This window comes from Protopterus annectens, chromosome 10.part0 (genome assembly GCF_019279795.1).
Source record: "Protopterus annectens isolate FY-2018-M chromosome 10.part0, PAN1.0, whole genome shotgun sequence".
Classification (NCBI taxonomy): Eukaryota; Metazoa; Chordata; order Ceratodontiformes; family Protopteridae; genus Protopterus; species Protopterus annectens.
Window position 1 is genome coordinate 867,367,246 of NC_056744.1, and position 25,187 is coordinate 867,392,432.

A 25,187-nucleotide genomic window follows, 5' to 3' on the forward strand; every position below is an offset into this window, starting at 1 on the left:
TCTGTCAGAGCAAAACTGTGTAGGAGATGAGCTGCATAGGACCAGGGCAGACCCTCACAAATGGAAAACAGATCAGGGGGTCTTCAATGATTTGATCCATCTGTGGGGAGTTCTTCAGGTAGACCTCTTTGCCTTCTAAACAATCAGCTGGCAAGATACTGTTCCAGAACTCCATCTAAGAAGACCTGGAAGACAGATGCCTTTTCTTTCTTTTTCTTTAGACAGGAATGTTCATCTATGCTTTTCTACCTTTTCCGCTAATATCTAGGGTATGTCTAAAGTTTCATAAGGAATCCCCCTAAGATCATTGTGGTGGCTACCTTCTGGCCCAGGCAGCTGTGGTTCTGTCTTCTTTTGAAAATGCCCGGGGCAATTATCACAAGCAAACTTACAGACTGGATCTACTTGCACAAGAACAGGGGTGTTTGATACACCTTGATATTAATTATCTTCATCTGACTGCCTGGATGATAGGGTTTTAATTGTTTTTAGGCACATGTTTACTGAGGACCTGCAGCAGGTACTATTGCAGGTAAGAAAGTCTGCTACTAGAAAATCATTTATTATCAAATTGGAAAGGTTTTCTAGTTGGTGGTGTCAGCAACATAACCAGCACACATTCAGGGCTAGTTGTTCTCTGGTTTTACAATATTTGTGTGATACTATCCTGTGGCCTTTCTTATTCCCCTATCAAGGTTCATTTGTCTGCCCTTTCAGCATGTCTGCACATGGATCCTCCTTTTTTAATGCAATCCCATGTCAAAATGTTCTTGAAAAGGGTTTTGCATTTGAAGCCTCCAAGAAAACCGTGGGCCACTCCTTGATATCTTAATTTTAATTTTATGTTAGAGAAGCTAACGCTCCATTTGAACTAGCTAATCTGGCTGAGTTGAGGTTCTTAACATGGAAAACAGTTTTACTGATTGGTCTGAGTTCTGCAAAAAGGGTATCTTAGTTGCAAGCTCTTATGGTGATTCAACCCCATCTCATTTTCCATATGGTTAGGGTTTCTTTGAGAGCTAATCATTCTTTTATGCCTAAAGTGGTATCCGAGTTTACTTTAAGCCAAACTATCTATTTCAGTTTCCTGTTCTCAGCCTAAAAATGAGGGACTTTGGATGTCCACAAACAAGTCAGATACTATCTTTACATAACTAAATCTTTCAGATCAATTGTTCATTTCTTGTGAAGGTAGGAAGAGGGGACAACCTATGTCAAAAAAGACTATTTCCAAATGGCTGTCTAAGAATATTAACTTTTGTTATACTCATCATAATAAAATTATTCCAGGCAGGATCAAGGCCCACTCTACAAAGGCCTTGGCTTCATTTATGGCTTTTTTGAAAGGGATGGATTCTAGAAGTATTTTAGAAGTTGCTACTTGGTCCTCTTTACATACTTTTACAAAGCACTATAAGCTTATAATCTTATTTTAAACACTTTTTATTAAAGAGGTTTTAATAGTCCTATCTGTTATACAGCATTTTTTGGAGATGTGCATCTTGTTGTTCTGAACAGACCAGGGTTTGTAAGCTGTTGAGCTTTTGTGGCTTTTACTTCAGTTTGTGGTTTTGTTGCTTTTTTAGCTTGTGAAGCTTGATTCTTTCCCTAGGTCCAGATCAAATTTTGCTAAGGCCATTCTCTAGGGGCTTCTGGACACTTCTCCTAACACCTTGAAAATGTAGCTAGCTAAGGTAATCTACCCATACAGCTAAGGCCACTGCAGCACTGATCATTTGAACATCTACTGCTATGGTAAGTTCAGCTTACACAGCTGTACTTTATGCATGAATGTGCATTTTCTGAATGACACAAGTATGAAATGCTAATGTTTAGTATTATTGACTGACTATAATCCTCATTTGTTTATCAGAAAATAAAAAGTTTTATGATGGGAAGTTCAGATTTATACATTAGATTTTGGTATGCATTGCTACAAGCTTTATAGATTCCATGATATTGGGAAATGTTGCTTAATTTGCCAACTACTGACACTCAAGTGCTTCAGTATGAGGTGCCTATTTACATATATCTCACTCATTAATTTGAACATGATGTAGGCACAAATGTAACTGGTAATCACTGCTAATTTAGATACGAGGACATCTTATTGCCATGCATAGAAATGCTCACATTTGTGCAGTTCTGTCCTAGGGCTTATCAATTTTGACCCCATATCTCATTTTGGTGAAGGAAAGTTGGGAAGTGTATTTAATAAGGCTTTGATTAAATCTGATAAATGGAACGTCCTCTAAAATACAGTCTCATTCTCATTATATCATAATACAGAAATGCATTTCAGAAGCTTTAAATATACCTCTCAAGTGTGCCTCATTATGAGGAACATTCTTCCTTTTTAGTCTTAGAATGTCCTTGTTCTTCACCATTGCTCCACTTAAAAATATGGAACACTTACTGGCAGCTTACTAACAATTGCAACTACGAAGCCTGCAGGATGGTTAATTGTTTTACTTTGTTTATAAAAATTTTTTTTTGCTGAAATAGTATAATTCAGGATCATTTGTCATAGATATTAGTTTAAGAAAAAAAATCTTCACAAGGAATGTGTAATGGATCTTTTCAGTGTGGAAATGAGAGAAACATGGACTTAAGACTAAAAATGAGGAACTTCCTTACAATGAGGTCCACTTCACAGGTATATTCCTCACTGTTCCACATTAAAAAATTCCTTTCAAACTGGTGGTACTTCTGTAAATACCACTGTGTTTAGGGAATTTTCAAAAGTTAACCTTTTTCAGTTACTTGATTACCTAAAAAAATTCTGCTATAATCCTTCTCTGATGTATCTAATAGGTTCACAGATTCATAGGTGTTTACTAGGCTAACGACCACAAGGGGCTTTTTAAGCGTAGCCATGCATCCCAAATATCTGACAAGTTCTGATACCCTTGATAAGTGTGAGCATGGGCCTCGGAGATGAACCATTTACAGGTTACCTGTGTCCATTAGAGACATAGGTGCCAAACCAGGGATGCATTTCCAGTTTCCCATCCAATTGTCCAAGCTGGACTTGAATTGGGTTAGGGAGGAACTCTGCTTTACATGGATAGTGAGCCTGTTCCATAGACGGGTAGTCTCTGGGATACACACCTATCTCTCCAGTAGGTCCTATTTATACCACAGGCAAGGTTTAAGTCTTTAGAATGGGTAATTCTGGTGTTGTTTGTTTTGTGGATTTTTAGAATTGCTAAAGCCTTTGCTCCTACCTTCTACTCCCACATAAATAGTATTGATGACAGCTCCTATCTGCACCAAGTATAATAAGAAATTTAAATATAATCCCCTATGGTAGATTACCCATACAAATAAATCATATAACGAGAAATTGCTTAATGCTAATAAGAGGTCTCATTCTGTCTGCTTTAAGAGTACTGTTAAGCAGACTAGTTAAGAGCTTATTACAGGAGCCATTTGGAAGCACACCACTGAATATGAACTTAGAATTGCCACTAAAGCCCAAAACAACTACACATCTTTTTTCAAGTATGTCAGAAGGTTAAGAACTAATAGCCAACAATGTTTGGGGCTATTCCACAATAATAATGCACCACACATTGACCCAAAGGAAATGGCTAATATACTAGCTGACAAATTTAGTTCAATTTTACTCTGCCAACAGTTAGAGCTATTTCACTGATTCCAAAATCCCAGCCACTCCCTTTAATTACTGTAGAACAAGTTCTCTCAGCCCTCTCTAAGCTAAGAATACTTCAACTGTTGGTCCTGATAATATACCAGGTTGTCTGATTATCTGTGCCAAATATGGCTTATTTTAACCCCTACTTAACTTCTTTATTCTAAACCTTTTCACTGATTAAATTTCTGATGTCTGGAAAACAGTCATCGTAATGCCATTGCACAAGGGTAACCCAGCCATGGATCTTGGTAACTATAGACTTGTATGTCTCTCTAGCCTTATGTGTAAAGGTAAGGAGGTTTTTTTTTTTTTTTTTTTATCTCAGACCTCATACATCTGCATATTGAAGACCTCAACCCTAGACCCCTCATCAATTCGGGTTTTTCAAAGGAAGATTCTACCTCTTTAACCTCATTAATTTCTTTAAAATGATCAAGGCCTTTGACATTATTCCCCATGCAGGCTTTACTGATAGATTTGTAAATCTTAATATGAATCTTTATGTTGTGCAGTGGATAGCTATCCGTCTGTCTGACTTAATCCATGTGGTTAGAGTCACAGATACCTGTTCTGAAAGCAAACATTTTACTATTAATGTACCACAGAGCTCAACTTTGGGCCTTCTCCTGTTTGTCATCTATTTTTCAGGCCTTCAGGCCAATACTCCTAGCCTATGGTTAGCAGATGATTGTACATTGAGTGCTTTTATTTGTTCTTCCAGTGACTCACAATTGCTCCAACATGGGTTAGACCCTGTTAATCGGTTCAAGGAAAATGGCCTCAAACTAAATGTGAAAAATATAGCGTAATTCATTTTGGTAAACAAAACGTTTTTACATACCATATAGGTGACACACCCCTCCAATTAAGACACTGTTATACGTGAGCTAGGCACTCTTGTTGACAATTCTTTATCATTTGTCCATCATGTCTGCAGAGTAGTTCAGAAAGCCTTCTACCTAGCTTGCCTAATTTCCAATGTCATCTCCACCTGATCCAAAGGCTGGAGGATTTTTTATTTTTTTTGCCTAGACTTGTAATGGCCTGTAAACCATACTGCTCAAGTGTCCCTGATTTTGACTCAAATTTTAGCTGTGTCCCTCTTAATCCCCCTAAAATTGGAGTGACTGTTGGTAAAAAGGAAGTGAATTACATTTAATAAACAATGACAGTAATATATAATTATATAGTATATATAATTATAGTTCTAGACTTATTTTACTCAAGAAAATGTTTATTAATTCACGTTCTCTTATTCTGTCAGTTTCGTTTTAATAGTACTTTTATTTTAAAAGTGTCCCTGATTATTTCTGGATTTGTGCCAGATTCTTTTGAGATTTGTCCCTGATTGGTTGGGAGCTATTTTGAAGATTGATTGCCTACTCATGCATACCTCTCAGCTGTCCAGATTTTTGCTTCATATTTTTTGTCTGTTCCTCATAAAATTTGTGGTTTTCTGGCAAATCCCTGAGGATTAAACTCATTAAATAGTGACAAAGAAAACATTTGAGTTTCAGACTTTGCATCTTTAAATGCATGCGTACACAGATCCTTCTAATTTTAACAACTTTCTAAGTTTATAAGGGCAATTTGTAAAATCTGCCTCTATTTTTGGGCCTTTGTCCATATTTTTTTGTGCCAAGAGTTTGAGAGGTATGTGACCTAGTGCTTATCTAAGAACAGGTCTGCCATTCACTAACTGTTAGGAACACTTTTACAAATATTCATTGCAAATAATACTGGCGTATATTAGTTCATCAAAACAACGTTTTATAAGAACAAAGTAGTAAAGTTTAACCACATTGGGGACTTCCCTGATTGACGTTACTAGTAATGTTTCATATTTTAGCGGTAGAATGCTGAAAGCCTTGCTCTTTACACTCCATAACCAACATGCTACTGCTGTAATATGTTTGTCTTGTTGGACTGTGGAGTCTTATTTTCACCACTGCTGCTATACTCACTGCCTTTCAAAGCGCCCTACCCCCAGGGATCCTTGCTCAGTTGGTATTTGTATACAAAGTGATCACGCCTTTTGTGATATTAAAAATCTCATTGGATTCTCTATTGCATGTGACCTGCGGCAACCAGTAAAATTGTGAAAGAATCCTCTATTTCCGTGTTGTGACGTTTTAAAACATACCGGCATGGTTTCTGTTTATCTTGAGGTTTAGCGGTTTTGATTTTTGTTATCCTTTTCTTTCTGTGCCAACGAAGAAATTTGTTCTGTAAGTAATTATACTACTGTTTAAGTGTGAAAAGTTCGGAGGATTTTTAAGAACAGCTATAATGCTCGGAACAGTTTAACAGGTGGTTGTGTGTTTTAACTTAATACCAGCGCAAAGAGGAATACATCATTTCCTAGAATGCAGTTGCTTGATTGAGATGTTTATAGGCAATGTTGCATTGTCAAATGCTTACGTAGTCCTAGCTGTAATCGCATGTTATAATAAGGCGATTCTATAAAGAATTGCAGCTCTGCATTACTTCTGTATTGTCAGTTCTGGGGCCAGAGCTACTATCGTTAGCTGAGTTCAGTTACTTCAGCAGGATAGAGAATTCAACCTTTCTATTTGTTTATCCACAGAGAGTTTGACATTCTGTGAGTCCTTATGAATAAAATATGTGGTATGATGTGGTCATAGACCATCTTTATTTCGCTGAACAGAGCAGATCGATTCATAGTTTGCCTCCCTCCCTTTTGATGCTTTATGTTGATAACCTTCCCTTCTCATCCATGTTGGTATAATTACAAAGAAAATTACTGTACGCAGTTTGAAATCTGGTGCATATGATGCAGCAAGGGAATGTCTGACGGGGTGGGCGGTATAACTGTAGACCACCACAAATATGGGATGTTTGCCATTTCCATATGCCCTTAAAAAATGATTTGTGTGTTTTTTGCTGACTCTGGTGTTTTTCTAGTTGGTTTTGTAACTTAAATGACGTCTGTGTATGTATTTTGTATTTTTATGGAAAAATTCCATTTGTTTCTTTTGTGCAGTACAGTACATGTGGGGTTGTTTGTTTTGGCGGGTTTTGCTGGTGTATATTTGTGGAGTCAGTTGTGTGCAGTTCAGAATTCTGTTATCGATGTGTGGCATCATCAGACATCAAAATGGTTACAGGCTGTATTGATGTACTTCTTGAATTATAAAACAACTTCATAAGAAGACAGCTTCTATGAATCTTGACAAACACAGCACTTGAATGCAGCGAGTTTAACTTCATGAGCTGGTTGATGTTTTTGTGAGGATATAAGTGGACAAGCCATTAAGTGGCTGCAGAGATGAATAATTTTTAAAGACCAGAAAGTGGTGTTACAATGGTTAATTAGTGACTGGAACTGAATCCTGTTGTAGTTAATGCAGTCGTATGTTCCCAGCATTGTGAGGGGTAACTTTTACTATGATTTTTCATGCACTGCAGCTGCTCCAAAGTAATGCAGAGAGTCGTGTTGCCTGGGCATGTGAACCTATGGAAAAAAATAGGTCTCCTACGCCTGCTGATTCCTATACCTGTCGTACTCTGTGCTTTCCTCTGATTTGACCAGTGAAGGAAAGATGTTTATTTTGCTGGGTTTAGTCCATTTTGTACTCCTCAGTTGTGCAGAATATTCAGTTTGTTATACAGCCAGCCAGTAAAGAGAGGTCAAGCTGTGTTAGAGGTTTAGGCAGTAGCATAGATCAGATTCTCTTTAGGGTTGAGATCAGCTTTCCTTTACCCTACTCAGTCAGTAGTTTATGCTTCCTTTTCAATAACTTAACAGAAACCGATAGCATTAAACTTCACCAGCTGATATCTCTATCAATATTTTGCATGCAGTGTTTGAGACTTTACATCTATTTCAAAACAGAAAATCATCAAACTTTCATCCAAGAAACAATGTGAAAAGTCCAGATTTTGCTATGACTGGATAAACTATATATTACATACAGTTTGAGAAATACGTATATGTACTTTATAGTAACTAAATATAGCAATTACAAACTTCGTCCTTAATCAGATTATAAAAGCATCATATATATTTACAAATTATAGAGTATAGAAATATTTGAATAAATGCATAAAAATGCTAAAAATAAAGCCTGATACTTGACTGTAAACTGTGTAAAACATGTAGGATAACTGTCAAAGCTGTCAGATAGAAAATTACTAGTTTTATACAAAAACAAAAAAGAAACACTATCATCAGAGATTGGAGTTACTTACTGGATGTAATTCTTAACAAAGATAGTCTGTACGCTGATATAAGACAAATTTATATTATGCAATAACTGCATTGTAACCAGTTTTTCTTTTTTTTTTTTTTTCTTCTTTCCCCTTTTTCTCTTTATATATATATATATATATATATATATCTAATTGTATTCCCTAATTACATTAAGTATAATAAGTGGTTGAATGTCTATATTTATCTTCTTCATATAATATGTCCCTTATACTATCCCTCACTTTTTTAAGTGATGTTAAAAACCTTTTATACTCCATTTGATGATGTAGTGACTTCTAGTGTATATATATTTATTGTGGTGTTAGTTTTTTGAGTGTTTCCTTTTTGTATGTACTGTTTTTGTGTTTGTGGATATATCGCTGTTAACATCTGAAAATTCAAATAGATTTTGAAAAAAAAAAATCTCAGAACATGGTAGAGTAAACTTAGATGTTAAGTTGTCAATCTCGCCTTCATTCTTGCTGGATATTCGGAGCTGAACCTCGGCTCCGACTCGGCCTATACTAAAGCTCGAGAGCTAATTTTACCGGCTCGAGGCAACCCTATATCCCATGATGCTAGGCGGTAACTACCTGATCTCGTTTGCCGCTTTCGCTAGCGAGGTGCTCTTTTTACCGGCTCACAGGTTAGTGATTAAAATTCAGAAAAATTCTAGTTTTTCTACTTAGCCTATTTAGAAAAAATAATGGGAAAACTATTTTCTCTGTTATTTCAAGTTTTTAGTTCTTATCTTTATCCCTTATCCCAGTTATACCCCCCCCCCAGGTTAGGCCTTAGGCACTTCCTTTTTCTTAACTTCCCTCACAGGGATTCTTTGTGTGTGTGTGTCCCGTTAGTATCCCTGTCTGTTTGAGTGTGTGTTTCTAATTTTAGAACTTTGTTTGTTCTTTTCGACAGCAATATGTCGAAAGAGACAAAGGTCTCAGGCTTCAAGAAGTGTGACTCGTGCTGTCAGAAGATGTCACTGACAGACGGTCACACTTCTTGTGTTTATTGCCTGGGACCACTGCACCTGCAGGACTCTTGCTCCTTGTGCCATGCATTCAGCCCAAGAGTCCTGCTGGAGCGCAGGAATAAGTTGATTCTGAGGGGCTTATTAAAGCCCGAAGGTTCTCCGGCTAAGTCCATGCCGGGGAAGCCTTCGAAGCCACCCAAACCGTCGGCTCCGTGCTTAAAGCCTTCGGATGGTGGCTCACCTTCTGCGACACGATTGGCTCCGGCTGGAGCTGATATCTCTGTATCGCAGCTTCCTGCATCGGCTCTGGCCGGAGCTGATTCCTCTAAGATTCTATCTTCACAGTCAGCTCCGGCTGGAGCCGACGTGTCTACGGCTCCATTGGCTCCATCAACCTCGATGCCCTCCACACGCAAGAGGTCCAGATCTCCATCTCTGGAATCTATCCATTCGGCTCCAAGGTCACCTTTACTCTTGGAGCGGAGCCATCGGAGCCATTCCTCTCGGTCTTCCAGGCTTTCCGACCATGACCTTGAGAGGGTGGTTAGCAGACTGTTAAAGTCTCGGGCACTGGCCCAAATGCTTCACAGCCCGTCTCGTCAGACAGCGGCTACGTCCATACAACCTACTATTCCTCCTTCGACTCTGCCCCAGTGTTCTGAGCTGGAGCTCCTCGGAGCCATGACCGTTGTGTCGTTGGAGCCGATACCTCCCCCTTCGGCTCCGTCGTCTGCTCCGATCTCGTCCATGGTGCCATTCTTGGAGGAATCCGGGTGCTTGGACTCTCTCGCCGGCTCCGAGGGGGCGAGTGGCATCGGACCCTTGTCTGACCCCATTCTCCCTCTCGGAGCGTCGGCGCTGGTGAGTTCGGCCCCGACATCTGCTTCGGAGCCATCCCTGTTGGTGCTGGCTGGGGTTCCTAGTTCTTCGGAGCGGGAGCTCTCTAGCCTGCCTGATAGGGGCGCCTTCGAGGTCATGAGGAGCGTACTGGCCCCAGTGCCTGCTCTACGGTCAGCTCCATCAGCTCCTCCCACTGTAGTGCCTGCTGAGGTCTCTTCCCTCTCTCTCGTTCCCGGCCGTAGAGATCCAACGCCTCAGGTTTCCCCATTGGGAATATCCTCCTCTTCCGAGGTTTCTCCTGATCCGTCAGATGAACCTCCGCGTAAGAGGACATGTAAGAGGAAGCATGCGGACTCCCCTGAGTCCGTCACATCTGATACCGACTTGGATGAGTCGGAAGGATCCCCAAGGTCTCCCTCTGAGGATGTCTCCTTCTCTGACATCCTTGAAATCCTTAAACAGAGGGGGAACTGGTCTTCCCTTAATCCTTCCGAGGACGAGTCGGTTTACCTGGAGGCTTTCGGTTCTCGACCCTTCACCTCCTGGGTGTCTCCGCCCTTCAACCCCCTTATGGAAGTGGTGGCGCGGAAGGCGTGGATGGCCCCTGATTCAATGGAACCCACCCCATGGAGGCCTTCCAAATTTATAACAGCCCCTTCAGATAGGCAATTTTTATCTAAAGGTGTCCCAGTTGATGCCTTGGTGGTGGCGGCAGCCACCAAGAAGGAACTGGCTGATCCTTCAGTGCCTATCCATCCGCCTAACAAGGAATCTAGGACAATGGATAGGTACGGCAAGTGGATGTTCTCATCAGCGACCTTTACCATGCGGTCGCTGAATTACTTATGCCACTTCACCTGTCTTCAAAGAGACATTCTCAAAGAACTGGGTGAGGTCCTACAGGATCCATCAGCTGCTGGGTCTCAGGACAAAATTAACTCGCAGCTAGGAACCCTGAATTCCATTGTCAACTCCTCCATGCGGCTTATTTCCTATGCAGCCGATGGAGCAAGTAGGGCCGCAGGCACAGGTGTGGCTTTAAGGCGTCACGCCTGGATGCGGCTTTGCTACTTCGCAGACCCCTTCAAGGCGTCTTTCACTAACTCCCCCTTTGATGGTTCAGCGTTGTTTGGACCTCAAGTGAAAGATACTTTGACCAGATGCGAACAAGATGGCAAGAGACTTTCTGCCGTAGGAGTCCGTTTTTCAACCCCATCTAGACCATATCCTAAGGGTCAAAAGGGTGGAAAAATGTGGTTCCGCAAATCACAAGGAGTCACGCCTGACGCAAGAGGTCAGTTCACCCCTAGAGGCAGAGGGGGGAACAACAACAACAGATGCCGTCCAAGAGGCAGAGGGAGTCCGCGGAATCAGGGTAGCAGAGAAACCCTCTCTGACAAACCCTTCCAGCATCCCTGAGGTGCTGCCTGACTGTCCACCTTCGGAGGCAGTCGGGGGAAGATTATCGCTGTACCCACAAGCCTGGCTATCCCTCACACAAGACAAATGGGTGCAGTCGATTATATCCGAGGGTTACAAAATCCCCTTTATCCAAACCCCAGCGATTCAAATGGGGTCTCTTCCAGACGTTCCACCCAGTCTAAGGGAACAAGTAGCACTAGAAATATCAAAGCTGATAAAAAAAGAGAGCCATCCAGCCAGTCCCAGCAGACCAACTAGGATCTGGAGTCTACTCCGAGTTCATTTTGGTACCAAAAAGGACTGGAGGCCAATATTGGATCTCAGCAAACTAAACAAGTTTGTAAAAAGAACGAGGTTCCGGATGGTCACGCTACAGTCCATTCTACCCTTTCTGGGCAAGGACAATTGGATGTGCTCAGTGGACCTTCAGGATGCGTACTGTCACATCAAAATGCACAGGCGCTCCAGAAGGTTTCTCCGCTTCCGGCTGGGGGCCAGTCACTACCAATTCAGAGCCCTGCCCTTTGGTCTCACTACAGCCCCCCGAGTGTTCACCAAATGTATGGCAGCGGTTATGGCTCACCTGAGACATCAAGGATTCCAGGTGTTTCCATATCTAGACGACTGGCTCCTCACTGCCACCACCAGGCGTCAACTACTTCTAGCCAGAGATTACACCATTCACATTTGCAAAGAGCTAGGTATCTCTCTAAATTTCGAAAAGTCTGCCTTGTCGCCTTGTAAGTCTATTACCTTCATAGGCGCCACCTTGGACACCGTTCAGCTCTCAGCAAAGTTAACAGAGCAGAGAGTCTTAGATATTCAAAATCATGTTCACGTCCTCCTTCAGAGCAACAAAATTCAGGCCAGGTATGTTCTGAAAGTATTGGGTCTCATGGCAGCAGCCATCACGCTTGTTCCCCTTGCCCGCTTTTACATGCAGCTTCAGTGGATGCTTTTCTCCCAGTGGCCCATCCAACAGCTCCCTATAAAACACAAGATCTTAATAACTCTATCTTGCAGAAACCATCTGTCTTGGTAGATGGTCTCCCCTCAAGTCCATCAAGGCAGACCATTTACTCCCCCCCCCCCCCCGGTCGCCACAGTCACATCGGACGCCTCCCTGATTAGGGGGGGGGCAGTCCATGGCAACCTTTCGAATGCCACTTGCACATAAACGTCCTGGAGATGAGAGCAGTGCTTTTGACGTTGCAAGCCCTCCAAGACTCTCTTCCCCCTGGGGACTATTGCAATTCAAACGGACAATATGTCCGTAGTATGGTATATCAACAAGCAGGGCGGAACCAAGTCCTATCCCCTGTGTCGAGAAGCTCTCAGACTCTGGCAATGGGCAAACTCTTCTCAGCGGTTTCTGATAGCAACGCACATCCCCGGGAAGTCCAACGTCATAGCGGACAGGCTGAGCAGAGCTATTCTCATGCCCCACGAGTGGTCTCTCAAGCAATCGGTGACGAACAAAATTTTTCGGAAGTGGGGGTTTCCTTGCTGCGATCTTTTTGCAACACCACAAAACAGCAAGTGCCTCGACTTCTTCACTCTCTTCCCCCTTCCAGGCCATCCCCCCAGAGACGCTCTAGTCCACGATTGGCCTCGGGGACTTCTATACACTTTTCCCCCTTTCCATTAATCACACAGATAATCCAGAAAGCTACCGCCTTGAGAGCCAAGATGATCCTCATTGCCCCTTATTGGCCTCGACAGATATGGTTCCCTTTCCTGCATCGTTATCTTTTGGAGCAGCCTTGGCATCTGGATCCAGTGCCAGATCTTTTGGCCCATCAGTCAGGGTAGCTGCACCAATCCCTCCAATCTCTCAACCTCACAGCTTGGTTGCTCCACTTCCGTCCCTAGCCAGGCTTCCAATGATTTCAAATTCTGTCCGGGATATTATTGTAGCTTCCCTTAAGTCTTCCATCAGAAGGATCTATGCTAGTAAATGGCAACGTTTTTCCTTTTGGGCAAAGGCTAGGAATATAGATCCCTTCACTGCTCCAATACACTCGGCCTTGGATTTTCTAGCTGAAATCTTTCATTCAGGATCTTCTTCCTCCACAGTAAAAGTTCAGTTAGCAGCCATTTCAAATTTTCACATAGGCTTGTCGGACTCCAGTATCATGTCCCATAAGCTTTGCAAGGCATTCCTCAGAGGTATCTTTTTACTCAAGCCTCTGATCAAGGACCCCCCCACCACAGTGGGATTTAAACTTAGTTTTAGCATCCTTGATTCTCCCTCCCTTTGAACCTGCGGCCTCCTGTTCATTGAAGTTACTTTCCTGGAAGACGCTCTTCCTAGTTGCCATTACATCTGCTAGGAGAGTATCTGAACTTCATGCCCTCTGCATTCGTCCTCCTTATTTAGTGTTCCACAAAGACAGAGTTTCTCTAAGAACTAACCCGTCTTTTTTACCCAATGTGGCTTCTCAGGCAAATTTAAATCAATCTATTAATCTCCCAGTTTTCTTTCCTAATTATTCAAACAGGGCGGAGCAAAAACTGCATTGCCTGGACGTTCGTCAACTCCGCTACTATCTGGACAAAACTAAACAAATCAGGAAATCTGATCAACTCTTTTTATCTTATGCAGAAAGTAGAAAGGGCCTTCCGGTATCCAAGGTAACCCTGTCTAGGTGGCTGCCTTCTGTGATTACCTATATTTATCAACTCAGAGGTAAAGAATTGACTACTAGGCCAAGAGCCCACTCAACCAGAGAGTTAGCTAAATCAGCAGTCTTTCAAGCTAGATTGCCAATAGACACTATCTGTGCGGTAGCCACATGGGCCTCTCCTCATACCTTTGTTACACATTACAAATTGGACATGACCTCCAGAAACAGGGCAAATTTTGGTTCCACCGTTCTCAAGAGTCAATGAGCCACCCAGGATGAAGGTGCTAGGGACGCGGTCCCATCCAGCAAGAATGAAGGCGAGATTGACAACTTAACATTGAGAAGTTATGTACCTACCATAATGTTCCATGTTAGTTGTCTTCTCTCGCCTTCTTTCTTGCGTCCCGCCCACCATCCCCCTAGCCTGGACAGACCGAAAGGTTTTCCCCTTCTTCTAAGGGACCTTATCTTGCACTATTCCAAGCCCAGACAGTAGGTCCTGGGGTAGATACAGCTTTAGGTAGTGATATTTGGGGGGTTCTCCTTTCTGCTCCTCCACCTCAGAGGGGAGACTGAATTGGCTATTGTTTCTCAGCTACCAAACGAGATCTGGGTAGTTACCGCCTAGCATCATGGGATATAGGGTTGCCTCGAGCCAGTAAAATTAGCTCTTGAGCTTTAGTATAGGCCAAGTTGGAGCCGAGGTTCGGCTCTGAACCCATCCAGCAAGAAAGAAGGTGAGAGAAGACAACTAACATGGAACGTTATGGTAGGTACATAACTTCTCAATTTCAAAAGTTATGAACAAATTAATATAAATCTTGGATTCTGAAAGTGAAGTGTAATAAAGTGTTATCGTAGTAGCATAATTGCCACTTATTGAGTGATGAATAGAATTGATTAGCTAACTGTTAATAGGAATTATTTTATTTAATTTGAATACTTGCATACTTTAAATTTATTAGTAGCGCAGACTATTTTAGCCAAGTAAATATGCCCATCTTCTATGGAACAACCTGCCATAAACCTCTTCACTGTTTAACAATAACAGCCAGCTGGCTCACAAATTCGGTACATTGTGAATGGATGATGGAGCCGAAATTTATGCCTTTTAAAAATCCACATTACATTTCCTTTTATACTGAAGTTATTTTGATGTGAAGTTGGAGCAGCAAAAAGTTTGTGGCAGGCAGTTTGATAACTCAAATTCCGATAGACTTTAAAGAAAATTGGTTAGATTTAAAAAGTTTGAATAAACAAGTTGTTTTAAAAGGCATATGGAATTTATTCTCTTGAACAACCAATTTGCACAGGCAGCACCATTGAGATGTACACCCTCAGTCACAGTTCATAGTCTCAACTGCTGTAGAAGCACAGACTTGTTGCTATAAAGGCAGATAAGGTCATAAAGCAAAGTAAGTCTTCCACAAAATGCATGTTGTTGTACAAATTTCAAACTAAGAAAGCAACTACAGACTTGATTTTCCTCTGTAAAAACAATTTGCACAGAGATTCAATAGTTACTATACTTTTTTTTTTTTTTTTTTTTTTTTTTTTTTGGATTTAGAAGCCCTAGTTTGGAAGGCCCTTTTTTTAAAGTAAGTCAGTTTGACATATACTTTGTAACTGACCACAGGAATGGGTAAATTTTTGAATGAGTTCTTTAGTTCCACTAATTACCAGGAGAGACTTTTTTTTCTGCGACTGGGTTTGAAGAGTTAGTTCCTATAGCCAGAGAATAGTTGTGTGATGCAGATTATTTGAAGGGTGTTATGGTCTCCAGTTATAAATTCAGAATAAAATGAAGCTAAGATTACATTTTTAAGGATGTTTTTCACAGTAAGAGTCTCTCCTGCAAGAGCTGTGTGTACAGCTTTTCTGAGTGATTTATTTAGCTGCCAGCAATGGCTTGAGTATTTTCTTTATTTTCACATCAAAACTACCAAATGTTCCCTTTCAGTGCCATCATTATGTATGATTCCATATGAAGCATTATTGAAGTAACTGGTTTTGGGGATTATTCTTTCCCCAGGTGTTGAAATTTTAGTTCCTTTTGCAGAGTGATTTTTTTTCCTAATAGTCTGTGTCAGTGTATAGACTACTCGTGAAACATTCTAGACTGCATACTAAATGGGAAGAATCTAAGATGGTATCTTGTGTACTTTGCTTGGTAGTCTGAAGAATACATCCTATTTTTTACCCAAGTAAAGCCATCTCACCTGTGGTAAGGAAGTGACTCGCTGCACTGTCTTTGATGGTTCCATGGTAGTAGTATGAAGCTTGTTTTGTAATTATACCTAATTTGGTGTATCAACATCATTTCCTCAGTAGTAGCCAAGTCCTGTCAACTGTAACAAAGGTAATTGTATATCCTTACTAAGTTTATGGCCAAGCAGACAATTGGGAAGCTGAGTCAGATTACCCAGTACTGGTGTATGAGACTTGTAGTGATCTTTAAGTAAGTTTTCTTCACGCTTCCCAGATGAAAAATTTCTCACCTAACCAGTCATCCAAACTGGATTTAAAGTTTATAGGGAACCACTCTACTTTATATGTAAGGGCTGCTTATTCCTGAAATAGGGAATATGCTGGGTTAGGTGTCTGTCACACCATCTGTTGATGTTAATTTGGTAGTGTAGTTTATCTTTAGAGGAGGTATTTACTTTACCAGTAGCTTTCTTTAGGTGAGAATTTGAGTGCCGAGTCATTCACAGCACAAGAAATAAGCAGAGATCACCGCTTGGGAGTCCATATGACAGTTTAATAGAGGAGTTAAGGGTACTGAAACCTGGGATCTTTTTAGGTGAGGAAACGGAGACCTCTCTAGTTGGTTTAGGTGCTTGTCATGGTATATGCAAAGGAGGCATTGTATTCAATAATGGGGCTGATAAGGGAGAAATAAAATGGGGCTGTATCTTCTTTGGACCTTCAGGAGATACCATGATGGTTAAGTTGTGCACGATAGAAGGATTTTCTAACCACTACAGAAATCTGATGGTCAGAGGAAAATCTGTTATCAGCAGAGGTACCAAAGTCCCTAATGACTTGTCAGGTTTAAGTGTAATGGTACCATATATGATAAGGGGAAGTTAAGCTGACTTTACCAAAAAAAAAAAAAAAAAAAACAGTTGTATTTCTTGGCATTGAAGGTAATCCCATGTTTAATGCATTAAGCATTTGTTTGCCGTAGAGTTTGCTGGAGAAGTTGTCAGAATGAGATTTGATAACTATCCAGTTTAGAGTTGTTCCAAACTTGATAAGTCATAACCTGGTTGTATTGGCTAAATGCTGAAGAAGCATATACCCTCAATTCTTTGGTATGTGCCGGAGAAGCATATTCCAAACAGGTGAGGGATGCACAGCATAGAGTCCTTCAGGATACCTCTGGTGATGCTTTTCTGTCTAGAGCAGACACACTTGAGCTTAATGTTATGGCTTCTCTCAGGTAGCCAGTTACATATCCTGTGAACCATGTAAGGGTTAATATTGAGTTGGGAGAGTGTGTCAGTAATCTCAATATGGGGGATAAAGTTGAAGGTCTTGGTAAGGTCCATGTATGTAACATGGTTTGTATGCTTATCAGTGGCTGCAGTAAACTTTTTAAAAAATTTGAGCAGGCATGATCTGCCTTTTCCAAAGACAAACTGGCATAAATCCAGGGATACAAGCACGCTATTATTGTTTTAGTTCAGCTTTAATGCATTACATAGTCCTGCAAAGGTTACTGAGGCTAAGAATCCTCTCAGTGTTAATCAAGGGAACAGCTTTATGGAAGGACACCACAACAGCTGTTTTTCATGACTCTGGTATATAACCAGTGGCATGACTTGAGCTGAAGAGTTGATGGAGAGGTTGTTAGTGGGTTTGTATTTTCCTCTATTTACTACCGTCACCTTAGTTTTCAGCTGTATGTTGCACCCCTTTTGCTTTGCCCACAAAAACTTTTATGTTTTGACCTGTCTTGAAGTTGAGGGTACTGCTACTATATTGTAACATTTGTTCTTGCTTTACTCCATTCATACCAAACTCTTCCTTCTTCGCTTTACAGTTAGTCATTCTTCTTTGCTTCCATTTTCTGAGTTTGTTTGATGTAATTCCCAGTAAGTCTTTTTCTCATCATTGCCATTTATCTTTCTGCATTTATCTTTCTTTTCAGTCTTGACTTTACAGTGCCTATAATGGTGCACCCTTGTACAAATATTGCCTTGGCTCATAAGTACCACAACTCTATCCTGGCCAATGATGACTCCTGCTGCTTTCCACTTTGCACAGTCAGCTTTTTTTCAGTACATACTGTCTCCTGTTTGAGCATTTTACTAATGGTGCAAAGTTAGAGATGACTCAGAAGATTGTAATACAGAAATTTCTCCATTTGAAACTGTATCTTTGGCAAATAAAATTGTTCTATTCTACTGTTTAGATATTTTGTTTTTTCTCTATTTTAGTTCATCTCTGTTTAGAAATCTGAAGCTCACTGTTAGGCAGTCTCATGTATAGGACATTTTGGATCTCTTGCCTTACTTATGTAATGATGGTGTCAGCCCTCTCTCTGGTTACCCATCTTGCCACTGTTGTGACCTACGCTGATACCTGTTGCAGTGTTTGATAGTTTATAGCCTTATAGCTGTACTGTTAATGTTAATTCTTTAACATTTAAGCAGCAATGACTGGTGACTTCAAAGCAAGAAGGAGCTGCAAGTAACAGTTGAATAGATGGGACTTTCTAGAATGGACACGCATATGCAATCTTAAGCACACACCCATGCATGCCCTTGTATGTATGCAGGCATACTGTACATATTCATGCATGCACACAGTTGTCAGCTGACCATCAGACACCCCCACACACATACGTAATACATTTTTGTCTATGATGTGCATGTCCCTGGATGTGATGCAGCTGTTTTTCTCCTGTCCTGACAGTATTTTCAGTTCAACTTAAAAAATACATATTGTCCTACAGGCTAGCTGGCAGTGAAAAACACCGTCTCACTCCTTGTCAACAACTGATGTTTGTTATGCTGCAGAACACTGGTATCTAATTACTTTTTAAAACTAACCTGGATACGCTTTTTTTTTTCACCTTGTTGCTTCAAGAGTGGAAGTTATTTCACTTGATTCTCAGGCTTTTTGAAGCTCCAGTTTCCTGGCACAGTTTAAACAAGTGGGGAAAACGGTTGCTCAGTGCTTTATCTAGCAATCCCAACCAGCCATCGTTCAAGCCTTATTTCTATCGCTCCATAACAGGCAGAAGGGTAATAACGTGTAAATGCCTTATTGCCTTAATGTGCAGTTTAAAAACATGAACAATTGAATTAAGCTAACTTTTTTCTTTCATTTTCTTAATTGAAAAAAATAATTCCATGTGTGTACTGTACACAACTATACATATATTCTGAGATCCCAATGGGACCACATAGTAGGAATTAAAAAAAAATATATATATTAGCTTTATGTTTTAAATTAGCATTTTAATTGGAAGGGATACAGTCCGGCAGCCTGGTAACTTGAGCTGCCATTTCTCCATTTTAAACATGGGGTATCTAACAGGTTAAAAGCAAGCACTTCGTCTGGGAACACCTATATATACTTTCTACCATGTCTTTGTTCAAAATCCAGTTTTGTAATCTGCCATAAAAATTGCAGTGTTTCTAAGAATGCAGTATTTTTCCAGTCAAAAATATAGGAGGAGTGTTTGTTAAAAGTGAGCGTACCTTTATCAGTCTTGCACCTCCTGTACTGCAGTCTCCATTGTAATATTATTTCCCTTGTAAGAGACGGTGCAACTTCAAGGCCCCCCCCAGCTCATGAATATAAAATGAAGCTGTGATCTTTTTTTTTCCAAATTTCTTATGGTTTATTTCCATCAAACAGGTGGGACTCCATAAGAAACTATCCCCTGTTCTTAGTAAAAAGGGTGAACAGATGTCATGTTTTTGAGTTGTGAATTTGTTTTTTTTAAACAGACAAGCTTCATGACAGCAACACGCATGCAGTCTGTTATGCTGCTAGAACATACATCACTGTAAAGGCAGATACTGTTCTTTGCAAGAGTATCATAAAGCATAGTGCAAAGCTGGTGCTGCAGTTAGTCCTTTACAAAATGGATGGTACTGTAAAAGTCCCAAGCAAAGGAAACAGCTGCAGACTTGACACAATTTAATGTGAATAAAAAGGAGTGCATAACTCAATGAATTGTAGAAAAGGAGGACAAGCTGACTTGCAGGTGCATGTTGGGGCATCCAGCCATGATTTGGATGTGTCCGTACTTGTAGGGATATGCTGTACTGCAGTATAAATAGTGTGCTTTTAGTCTCTGCGTTTTTGTCTGTATTTTAATATTGTTACTTTAATTTTTTACACTGTCGTGAATATTTTCCTTTTTTTCATGTCTTTATTTAACATTGTATAATGACCATCTAGTGTAATTTAATTATGTACATTGCCTTAGTAAATGTTAAATTTGTTTATAAAAATAAGTAGACTGTACATTACCCTATCTTTTACAATGAAGAAAAATCAATTTGCAAGTCTGTTATAATAAATAGCATTGTAAATATTCTGCTGTTAATTCCAACAGCAAACATCCCTGTTGTTTCCCTCTTCCCTAAAAATGAACACAGATTTTATTCCATTTAAACAGTTTCTACCGCCCACTATAAATCTGAAGTGCCCTAATTTTGCCCCAATAAAGCTTAACCTGTATTCGCTATGTATGTACTCATCTAAGTTCTAATATTTACAGTATATTTAAACATTCAAATTAAAGTGAATAGTGAACCAACCACATTCTGATATTAATATAGTTATCTTCCATACCATACTGCTAAACAAATATTACAACAAAATGAATGGAACAATATCATGTTAAAAAATTTCTAGTTTTTCCTAATATTTATATCCGTGATGGTAGTGACTGATAGTAGTTAATATTGTTTTTTAATGAGCTAATATTTTCTTTATTTTAATAACAAACTTGCATTTGTAAGTGAGACCATTGTATTATCTTTATCGGAATTAGACAAGAACAACATATTTTCCTTTTATTTTCCCCCTCCCCCCACATCCCTCAAGTACTTCCTGATACTTCTTTCTGTCACACTTGCCTCAGCTGGTTAGAAAACACCCCCCCCCCCCACTTTCTTCCTCCTTATCTCCTCCCATGTAGTCCCACTTTAATTTGGTGCACCTTCATCTACCGATGCTTGCCACCTCCCTTATTTTTGAATGTACTTCATTTTTTTTCTTCCCTTTGACCACATTCTCTTTTGTTCAGCTAAAATCTAACTAACTTTTCCACTTAGTTTTTGGAGAGCCCTCTTTCTTTCATTTTCTAGTAATTTTAATGTTGGCAAAAAAGCCATCATACCATTCTCTCATGTTTCTTGGGTATTTGTTCCACTCATCACCCCCCCTCCCAAATAATCATTTATCCATATTCAAATATGTTCCCATTATTTTCTGCACTAATCAATGCAAATTCCTCCTAGCTTTTGATAAACCTCAAAAATGTGTCTTGAGTTTCCCCCTCCCTGTCATCTCATTTCTAACGATACCCTTTTGTAGCTGTAAACACTCTTTACAATGGACTTGCGGTCTAAAAATACCAATAGAAACATTTCTGTGCAAAGACTGAAAATTTACAAGACTTTGTAGAATATTTCAACAGTTCTATGCATTCCCATTCTGCCACTGTCAATTCCTTCTCCCAGGGCTTTTTCATCTTGTCAGTTAAATCTGTTTTCATGTTGGTCACTACATCATGCATAGTAGACAAACTTTTCAAGCTTCCTTAGCCTCCACTCTGTTACTGACTATATGGGGTACGTCTTCATTAACAGTTGTTGCATCTTTTGGCATTTCCCGGTTAGGGGTCGCCACAGTGGAACTCCGGTCCGCTAATGATTGGTAGTTGATTTTTACGTGCCGAGTTACCAGCCCTGAAGCACAACCTTCAACGAAGGTACGCCCATTCACGCATGACTCCACGCAGAAGACGCTCTAGCTGAGAATCGAACCGGACAGCGTCTTACTGTGAGGCGACAACGCTACTGCAGCACCACCACTACGGGACAGCTTTGTGCAATCCTTCTGATTCCCAGTGACCTCATTTTAACCTTTCTTTTACAGTATACTCCCTCTCCACTTCATTCCATCTCTTTGATCTACTGCCCGTCACAACCTGGTTACTAAATTGTATTTTAATTTCCTCTCCATATTTGCTTGTGCATTCCCTATCCTTTACCCCCCCCCTTTCAGTTTCTCAAATAACTCTTGCAGTATTTTATGAAACTTCTGTAATTTGTCTCCCATGCCCCCTGTTTCGGCCTCAATAATAATGAAGCCCTTTTCCTCGTTGGGAGCCCCTGCACCTCCCACCTCATTTTTATTTTTTTAAACAAGAAACATCTTTATTAAATTATCATGTATGGCATAGGCCACATTACACTTATAAAAATGAAAATAAAACATAGTTTCACAATCTTAGTTGCAAACATTATACATTCCAAACTGTGCCAACACAACTATAACTGTAGCTGCAAACATTATAGATAACTTTTAACATTGTTAGTCAACCACTGCATAACTCATTCAAATCCTGCCTTCTTTTAAACCTCATTCTTCCTCTGCGTGTATTGATCCTATATTTCCATTTTTTTCCCTGTGTAATTTGCTCCTACCCTTTTCTAAAGATCCCAGTTCCAGTTGTTTTCCTCTTAACATCTTCACTACTTATGGTAAAGTTGGTTTAGACTTTGATTTCCATTTTCTAGTAATTGCTTTTTTTGGCAGCCATCATAATTACTCAGCAAGGCCTTACTATGTCTAGGCAATTCTGAATCCGTATCATAGCTCAAAAAAACATTTTCCTAGTTACTCTAATTTGCTCACAGAGCATTCTGCAGGGAAACTTAAAGTCTGCCAATTCATAACACTCCCAGAAAATATGCTCCCAGTTACCTCTTTAGTTCCTATCACACTTCCAACATTTACTGTCTGCCTGAGGAAAAATTCTTTGAAGTCTGCATGGGGTTTAAAAATGCCTATATAAACACTTCCCGGCAAACATCCTAAATTTTCTTGCATATTTGGGAGACATACATGTACCCCATTGTTTCTTTGTCAATTGCTTATCTAATCTTTCTTCCGAATCCTTTCTAACCTCTTCTGTTTCTTGTAGTTATGCAATATTGTATATGCTCTACTAATTACTTCTTTCTCAACAGCAACTCCTGTTCTAGATTCTACTAAAAACTCTACCAGTTCTGGTCTTTAATTTAGGACCCTCCCCATTTCTTTGCCTATATTCTGATATCAGTCCTTGATATGGAAGGCAGTCTCTGGCTTGCAGTCTATATACATTCTTTCCATTGTATTACCTTTTCCTCGCTAGTTATTTGTTCCCAATACCTTAGTTCCTTTGCCAGTTCTCTCCAATATATTCCTGCCCCCTCTTGCCTATTGTCCGTATCCATAATTACAGTCATCCATATTGACAGAATCTCTTTTCTCCATTCCCATGTTGGCTTAGTTCTTGGAAGACTTTCTGCTAATTTATGGATTGTGTATGATTATTGTTCTCCTTAAAGGTCTGCATCCAAAGTCCAAGTCTCTCTCCTTGTTACTTGAGCTTACCCTCTGATTCTTCATCTCTTTCCAGCTTGAATTATAGTTTTCTGCTTGTGCTATGTATAGGAGCCTTAACTGTGTTGTTCTGAAATACCCCTTCAACTCGGATAAACCCAATCTGCCCTGTTCTATTAGAAGAATAAGCTTATCCCACTTGACCCACTCCCAGATAAAATCCTTCAGGTCTTTAGTAATTGCTATCCATAATTTATCCTTTGGTTGATAAAAATATGCCAGTGTATAAGACTAAAGGGACTAAAAACATTATAACTGCTTGTATCTTAATTTTGATATCCATACAACAGAGCTTCCATTTTCTCAGTTTTTGTATTATCTTTTGCTTAGTCTCTTCCCACATACCCTTACGTGCCACACCAGTATAATTTTTAATCCATACTCCTAAATACTTTTTATCATGTCCCCATAAATATGGATATTGCTGAACCAATTCGTATGTGGGTACATAATGTACCGCTATTGCTTTTGTTTTATCTTCATTAATTTTGTATCCCAAAAAGGTCTGAAACTGTCTCAGTATATTTCACAGCAGTGTAATGTACCTTTTGATATATTCTGTGTAACATCTTAACTATACGACTAGAAACCCCCCCCCCATCTTCTCATTAAATAAATACTTTCTCTTCATCATATCAAGTGATTTTTTTGTTATCTAGTGAGACCCATCATCGATTTTTCTGTTTAACTCTGGGCATCCTGAATTATCATCAAAGTGTAGAATATATGATCAGCTGTCCACTGCCGCCTACAAACTCACAGTGGTCCCCATGTGTTAAATTGAATTATTAGCAGATATACAGACTCTGTACAACTGTATATTTGCATGCCGAAGAGTTTATTGGTGCACATTATTTCAAAAGGTCCTTGCCAATTACTGTCCCATGGACCTGTTTTACTGAAACTTTTAATCATGACTATATTTCCCAGCTGAATATCTCCTTCCTATGGTAATGCTGGAACTGTTTTTCACTAATGGAATGCTTGCTGTTTGGCTATCTTTTGGCATACTTCCTAAATGTCTTTCATCCATTGTTGATGCTTTGCTACTTCTAACAATGGTCTTTCACTCCGTACCTGGGTCTGAAGGAAACTGTAAGGGCATTTGCCTGCCTGTCATCACTTTGAATGGAGATATTCCTCTCTTGCTCTTTGGTGTTGCCCTGACTCTAATCAAAACGCTAGGATAAATGATTTACAAAATTATTTCTTGTCTCAAGGTACATTTTTTGAACCTGTCCTTTAAGGTTCTGTTCATTCTTTCTACCATCCTATTTGGTTGTGGCTGATACAGAACATGAAACCTTTGCCTAACTCTCAGCATGTCACAAAGTGATTTCATCATCTTACTGACAAATTGTGGTCCATTGTCTGATTCTATCACCCTGGGTCATCCCCAATGGCAAAAAATGTTTTTCCAGAGTGCTTCTGTTGTCACTTTAGCTGTCCTTCCCTTGTTTGGAATTGCTTCCACCCATTTTTGAAAAAATATCTACCACTACCAGGAATTGCAATGGTCCTGCATAGTTGGTTGTAGAGTACCATGGTACTCTGTGCAACTGTGGCTTCTTCACTTTGCATTTGTCTGCAGACATATCAAGCATTCATCCTGCACTACTTGACACAGTTTTTTCAAATATGGATTCCAATCTTTTTTTTGTACTATTGGCCATAACTTTTCTGTTCCTTCATGTCCCAAAATTTGGTGATTAAACTTCATTGCCAACTGGTATGGAATGTATGGATGTTAGCCCTTTCTCTATCTGAAACATCATAATCTGCCTTTAATGGTGACTTGTCCGGTTT

General features: G+C 40.0%; 1 long non-coding RNA gene across 1 annotated transcript in view; it reads left to right on the top strand.

The window, feature by feature from the left end:
• The first annotated feature begins 5,793 nt into the window (after positions 1 to 5,793).
• LOC122813373 overlaps positions 5,794 to 25,187 on the top strand; it is a 179,792-nt gene continuing 160,398 nt past the window's right edge. The window contains exon 1 of the long non-coding RNA XR_006366677.1: positions 5,794 to 5,886. This is a non-coding gene — a long non-coding RNA (uncharacterized LOC122813373). The remainder of the gene's footprint in view (positions 5,887 to 25,187) is intronic.